Genomic DNA, 7972 nt, shown 5'->3' with positions numbered 1-7972 from the left:
TGCTGGTTTTAAAATTTTCTTCTGTAAGGAAATACATGCAGAATGGTAGGAAGCAATTAAGCCTTGATGTCATCCAGATCAGAACGTAAATCTCAACAGTTCCATTGTATCAACGTGGCTGTTTTTATTTATGTTTAGGCAAATTGGTTGGAGAGTCCTTCTGTTTTCGACCAATTCTTTTTTTTTATTTAAGGGAAGGTTGACCTTGTGTCGATTTGGCAGGTCTTTGTTGTTGGAAGAAGATTCCAGCGACTAAGGACGTGAACGAATAATCGTTTTGCATTTTGGGGTGGGAAAAGAAGGCGTACCCCAGGAACTATCTGTAATCGATACCAATGGAAGTAGATTTTGAGGTTTGTTGTGATGAATGTTAGGGACAGAGAGGAGTGTTGACGTTGATTCATAACGTTTTTAACTCTGCAGGTGAAAATACTTTTTGTATGTTTTGAGAACAATTCTTTGGAAGCACAGAAAGATCCTTCTGCACTCCCACTGTAGAAGTTGAACTAAGTGTTGAGCTAAATTCTAAAGCAGCTAACTCAACGCTTTCACATAGTCCCATATGGCACAGAGATAAAATATAAATTGGTTAGCACATGAAGCGTAATATTTTAATGGTATATATTATAAGTGTTTCACAGAGAGCGCTAGTGTAGACAATTACTGATTGTGTATAACAACCAAACAACATCTACTAAATCTTCAGCACTACAATGTGTATCAAATATTATTTATTTTTGATTAATAGTTTAACAATAAAATACATCAGAATATTAACAACAAACTATAATGATTTAAGATAAATAAGTAACACTAGTTTATATGTGACTAAATAATAACATTAATTTTAAACATCTTAGTATCAGACATTTTTACTGCGTAAGACATTCAATACAATGAAAAACACATTTTCCATTATTTACCAATAATTGAAGTTCAAGGTTCATCTTTATTGATAGTTCAACTATATATGTTTTAAAATAGACTCCTAACCTTAAAGTGTCTCGTTACTTAATAAAGTAGATGTGTTTTCTGTGGTTAATCACTATACTCTAACACTGCTATTCATTTTTTATCATTAGTTACATAAAATAAGATGCTAAACGACTTCCTATTCTTTGTAATTTATATTTTGTTTATAGTATCAACTTTTCAACAGTTCAACTGTATAGGATTCTAAATAGACTAACACCAAAGAAACATATCGTTATATCACAGTGTAAGAATATGTTTTGTATGTAATAACTGGTGTATAATAATACTGTAGAATGTAGATACTTCTGTATCAGAGACGTTTAATAAAATACCAAATGACTCCCTGTACTTGTTTCTTTGGTTTGTTTTGGAAATAAGCACAATGTTATACAATGGGCTATCTGTGCTATGCCCACCATGGGTATCGAATCCCGGTTTTAAGCGGTGCTTCTTGCACTTTTACACATTGGTTTTATTTCATGTTCCGGCATTAAGATAATCACATGTAACTTGCTATATAACCAAACTCAGAAACTTATTATCCGTATAATAATGACATATTAAATTCACAAGTAAATGAAAACTCACAAATCCTTTAAAATGTACTATTTCACACTTATACATGTCGAATTATATTCATGTGGTCAGTGTTTGAAGAAACGTTTCCATGTGTAATGTCTAAACTATTTTCAGTTCCTACTCTAGGTCCTCCAGCGACAAACTCCAAATAACAACGTTTGTTAAAAATCTGTTGGTTTTGTAAATACTTTATTAACTTCTAGAATCTACCATGTAAGCGTGGAAAGTTATTAGTGTTACGTTAAGTATTGTTCTTCAATCGCTCTCTTCCCAGAGTTAAGGAATTCAACATCAGCTTTAGTGTTTCTTCACTTGATATGATTTATTTTTTGTCTTCATTCAAACCTTTTTCATTCACAAGTCGTTAACTGTCGCTGTTGTCGTTAAGAATCAACGATGGGTTCAATACACATGTTTTACTTCTACTGTTTGTTTAATTCATGAAACTAAATTCTAAAACAGCTAACCCATCGTCTTCACATTGTCTTCTATGGCACAGCGGTAAGTTTATGTAGTTACAACGTTCAAATGCGGTGTATTATTCACTAGTGAACAAAGCAGATAGACCAGTGTGGCTTTGTTCTTATAAAAAAAACAACAACATATTTTTATCGTTATGTCATATCAGAGAAATAAAACATTCTGTCGTTCAGCTTTAATTTTATGAAATAAGAAACTCTCTAGAAACGGTGAGTATTAGAAACATCACCACGTGATTTAGACATTTTAATGATAATGTTAGAAACCTTGATAAACTCGATTTGTTGTATTACATATAGTTATAATTTTGTTTTATTTATTTTACTCAGTTATAAAGAAATGATGTTAAACACCTTTATTTAGAATACAAAGCGGATCACGATATTTAGTTTCAACTTTGAGCTCAACCTTAGGCAAAAGAAAACACACCATTAAATCAAAATTACATAAGAAACTTTTTCGTCAACGAGATCCGAACCATTAGCTCTCGGATTTATAGTTCTGAGCAAGTTAATGAGACCTAAAAATGAGTTTAGTAATTATTTTGTAATTGACACAGAAAATATAATGAAAGAAAGAAATAGCGAAATTAGAAGAATTCTTAATATGACTGGAACTGAATTCTATATACTTTATTATTACAGTAAGTGACGCTGCTTTTACAGTAGATGGCACTGCTTTAAATTATATTTATGAGTAAAGTTGACATTCAGTTTTCAGTATTTTCATAATTATTATAATTACGTGTTCCAAAATACTGACCCCACAATATTATATGAAATATAAATAAACATACTGATTCATAACGATAATATACAAGTATTAGGAAATCCTCTGTCATTGTTTGAAAGACATTTATGTCACATATAAAAGATCATTGATTACTTATCTTCAATTATTATCGTTTGGTTTTACAATTTAAACAAAGGTTTAACCATAAAATATTAACGAAACTTATGATGAAATATTTCATTACGTATTATGACCCAAGTAATTTATTCTACTATCGAAGATGTTTGCTATTAATACACAGTAATAGTAAGTAACTATCAAAGCTATTTTCATCTGTTAGAGCTTTCAATTATTTACTATTAAAATATTAGGTTTCATGTATTGTTTTAAACTGCTTACCGATCTCTTATTATACACTAATGTGATGTTTCGAAACATGTTTTAAATATTTTATTTGGAACTACTTGGTTAAAAGCTTAAAAGTCACTTAACTTCACTTGAGAAACTGATGACATCGAAATCTTATCAAGTTAAAATTCAAGTTTCTATCCTTGGTGTGGTCATAACTAAAATACACATTTGTCAGTTTTGAACTTAATAGCAAACAAACACAATAATTATTTTTTATTATATATTTTTATTGATAACAAAATTCCATATGGATACTAATGTATCCTCAGAATATATCGCTTCCTTCTTCACTTTAAATCATATGCTTCCTGTAATTCAAATTCCAAAACTTCTACTTCCAACTCCACCTCCCATTCTACCTAGAAATCCACCACCACCTCCAGCTGCACCTAGAAATCCACCTCCATGACTATTAGAACAACAATATGAAGGAGGAACATCACAGTGAACAAAATTTGTTTGTACATTCGGTGCCATTTCGGAAATTCCCCACTAGTTCAGGTAGTAAACAAAGTGACATCATTAGAATATATATCGCCTGTAATATTTTATAATGATTTTTAAATCGTCACTGTTTATCTCCTTGTGAAGCCTAGCTAATAAACATTATATTCATAAAACTATTAAAATTACGTCAATACCAAGATCAACCGTTGATGTTACAGAACACGTCACAAAAAAATAGTCATCTTTAACAGTTACGTTAATTTGACTAGTTTGTCAGTAAAAATCTATTATTATTAATGTATAAACCAATCTACTTTCTTGTTTCCAGAACAGTATCTTATATCAAATTTCAACTTTCCGTTGCGTCACTAAAAGTACATAAAAATTATCTGCAAAAACACATTAAAGTGATTCTCCGTTGCTTACCTTATACACTAAATACCGTATTTTACGCCTTAGTTAGAGGCTACATCGTGGAAGACGAACCCTAATTTGGGACAGATAATTCTAATAAAAAATTGACTTTATAACTAACACTTTAATATATCCTTGATTTTCTTCAATTTACTGAGTAAAGACATAATATACTCCACAGTATATCGACAATATTAGTTCAATTGTGTGTTTTATACAACTGAAGATACTTGTAATTAGTAAGTAGTGACATTACGATCTGTATGAGAGGCCAATTTGAGTAGATCCCAAGCTAACCTCTTGTCTTAACCCATCACTCTTATCTTGGGACACTCATGGGGAGTTTAAAGAAAAAAATGTGCGTATTATATTGTATAAAATACGGTATATTGTTCTCACGGCTGTGGATTGTATGTCATAACAAACACGACCACAGCACAAAATCAATCATCTAAACAGCTGTCGTATTAATGTAATTAGTATTTTATACACTCGTTAATTAACAACAAACGTATATGAAACAATTATCTGTTATATTATTGTCTATATTACTTACTTTCAGTTTGATATTCAGTTGTAGCAAGAAATGCAATTTAAATTAAAATATTTACTTCAAAAGTTACAAGAACAAATTTTATAAAAATGCATGGTTGTGTCACCTTGTGTTGCTGTTTCACACATGTAATCATTTTGAAATAATTTAATTTCTCACTTTAAATTGCTGTGAAATATATAGTCATCAAGAGAAGTATATTGTTTTTTACATTCTTCATTATAGACAATATTCGAATTTTTAGATACACGTCGTTGTTATAAATTTACTTTCATTAAATATTATGTTACATAATATTAATGTTACATTCCGTTAGTAACAAGAAATCAACATTGTGGCAGTTTCTTAAACGATACAGACAAACGTAACTCATAATTGATATTTCTATCATACCATTTAAACTGTTTGTATGAATTTGGTGTTAAAGAATTCATACTCTCACCTGGAGTTGATTCCAACAGTGTTGTAAACATCAAAAGTATAATAATTGTTGTAGTCTTCATTTCTCTGATCTGTTAAAATTAGTATTAATACAGTTAGAGAAATGAGACTTTTAACGAAGCCTAAAATAAAAGATCGAAACTCAGTACAGCCCATGTATTCTATATCTTACTAGCTTCAGATATATTAAAACAGAGGTACCTTTTATAAACCGAAGTAGAGTTACAGAAGAAACAAGTTCACGATTTATCACAGGAACACTAAAACCATTACAATAACTGGACAACATCTAATGCAAGATTTCTATAGGATAAAAATTACATTTTGTAAATACCGTTTAACAACAAAAATAATTTTATATTGAAATTTTTCAATTTCTTTGAGGTTTTTCGAACTTAATAAAACATGAAAGTAAAAACTTCTTTATTAAAGAAAGTTTATATCTAAGAACAATACCAGATCGATCAACCAAAACAGACAGAAATAAAGTTTAACAATGAATAGAAAAACGTTGAAGTTACCATGCCTGTTGTAAAATATTGTCTTATAAAATGAAAACAAAATAGTAGTTTGTGTTAACATGATAAAAATAATTATTCATATAAGTATTTAAGGTATATGCTTTGTTTAATATTCATTATAATTACTATTATAAACAAATTCACACAAAAAATAAAAATTATATTACCAAGGAGTGTTCAATTATTAGATTCTTCTACTACATTTTACCGGAGTGTAAATATACAGTTAGACTAAGGTCATGATACTCAGCTTATATTGTTGTATTTTTAATGAGATGCACAGTTATAAGATCATCACAACCAATCAGAATGTTCCTCGTAACATTGACGTGAAGAATAAATTGCAGTATTATAGAGACATGTAGAGAGACAGACTGAGCCAATAGGAAACAGTGAGTGATTTTTTGTTATTTACATGTAATAAATTTCTGTTGAAGTGGCTCATGTGGTTGTGAAATAATTTTGAAACTGTAAATGAAAATAAAGTTGTGTGATTAGGGTGGAATAGATAGTAACATGTAAATAGTGGAAATCTATTTGAGCCCCCGCACCCACAATTTGTATACAATGGATGTAGGAATAGTTTATATATCAATAAATCTTGTGGGAAACACCTATCTGTTGTAAAGCTAGAATAAACGAGCCTCGATATGATAGCCAATACTTAATTATTTTAACATTGGAATCTATATAGACATTATTTTATTTCTTTAGATAATTTTTTCCCTAAATGATGTGGACACTCTATTCGTTTCTTTGTTTGAATTTTAAATTTCCCACAAAGCTACACGAGAATTATCTGCGCTAGCCGTCCCTAAGTTACCTGTTTAAGATCGGAAGGAAGGCAGATGATTATTACCATCCACCGCCAACTCTTGGCTACTTTTATATTTACAAATTGTGGGATTAACTGTCACTTATAACGCCTCTATGGCTGAAAGGGCCAGCTAGTTTTATGAGACGGGAATTATAATCCTCGACCATTAGAATTCGAATCGAGCTCTGTAACTGTACGGGAACAATATACATACATTCGTTCAGTGTGTGGCCCGGCATGGCCAAGCGTGTTAAGGCGTGCGACTCGTAATCTGAGGGTCTCGGGTTCGCATCCGCGTCGCGCCAAACATGCTCGCCCTCCCAGCCGTGGGGCGTTATAATATGATGGTCAATCCCACTATTCGTTGGTAAAGAGTAGCCTAAGAGTTGGCGGTGGGTGGTGATGACTAGCTGCCTTCCCTCTAGTCTTACACTGCTAAATTAGGGACGGCTAGCACAGATAGCCCTCGAGTAGCTTTGTGCGAAATTCAAAACAAACAAACAAATGTTCAGTGTGACGACATACTCCTGTTTGTCACATGACAGAAGTCATTTCTACCGTCTCAAGCATGTGAATCGCATACCTGATTATCTGTTATAGATAAATTATCGTATTCTTTACTTATATATATTTACAAAACTTTAAGATTAAGAAATTATCTTTTACGGTGGTTCTCAGAAAACTGATTTTCTCATCGTGTCGCTCGTGTTTTGTGCAAATAAAAACAAAAATATTTTAATGTGTACTGTAACATCATGATTTACGTGAAGATTTATAAAAACAACCATAACTTTAACGTTTATTGGTTCGTTGGTTTTGAGTGGCGAAACTTCAAGGTAACCCAGTTACAGCGGGTGTGGAAAATCACCACGAGCCAGGAGATTCTAATTTCATCAGTTCATCAGGGAACCAAACTCTCCGCTCCAGAAGGAGACTCGCACCACAAAAATCGATTTATTTCACGTTATACACGACAATATATAGATTGATAACAATGATAATATTTGACAGAAATGTTGACCACATAGTATAATGTCTAAGTAATGATGAAAATAGTGAATAATAAAAATTGGCTTGCATTGGAAATGGACGTGAAGCGTAATACTTTAACAGTAAATATTACAACTCTCTAACAAAGGGAGTCATTTTTAAAAATTACATATTGTGTTTTACAACCAAACATCAACACTAGTAAACCTAGTGGACCATAATGTGTATTAATGTTTTTTCATCTTTCATAAACGTCTTTTTAATAATAAAACACAATTCTAAATAATAATAACAAATTTTAATGATTTGAGCTAAATAAGAAACTCTAGTTTATTTGTAACCAAAAATAACATAAATTTTAAACATATTCGAACTTCTAATTATTATCAGACATCTTTACCAGGTAGTACATTCAATACGATCAAAAAACATTTTCCATTATCAATACCAATAATTTAAGTTCGAGATCCGGCTTATTGATAGTTCAGTTGGAAATGTTTCAAAATAAACTCCATAGGGAAGGTTTGTAGTTAGTTAATAAAGTATATGTGTTGTCATTACACCGTAACACTGCTGTTCATTTTTCATTATTAGATACATAAAATATACGAC

At 31.1% G+C, this 7972-nt stretch overlaps 1 long non-coding RNA gene across 1 annotated transcript; it reads right to left on the bottom strand.

Moving 5' to 3' along the window:
- Window positions 1–2440: 2440 nt before the first annotated feature.
- On the bottom strand, window positions 2441–5834 carry LOC143238126 (uncharacterized). The gene is made up of 3 exons (XR_013020422.1): window positions 5721–5834; window positions 5034–5103; window positions 2441–3669 (listed from the first exon to the last, which is right to left on the bottom strand). It is a non-coding gene; the product is annotated as an uncharacterized LOC143238126 (long non-coding RNA).
- Between the last annotated feature and the right edge of the window lie 2138 nt (window positions 5835–7972).

Source organism: Tachypleus tridentatus, chromosome 13, assembly GCF_004210375.1.
Source record: "Tachypleus tridentatus isolate NWPU-2018 chromosome 13, ASM421037v1, whole genome shotgun sequence".
Lineage (NCBI taxonomy): Eukaryota > Metazoa > Arthropoda > Merostomata > Xiphosura > Limulidae > Tachypleus > Tachypleus tridentatus.
This window is presented reverse-complemented; position numbering and strand designations above follow the sequence as displayed.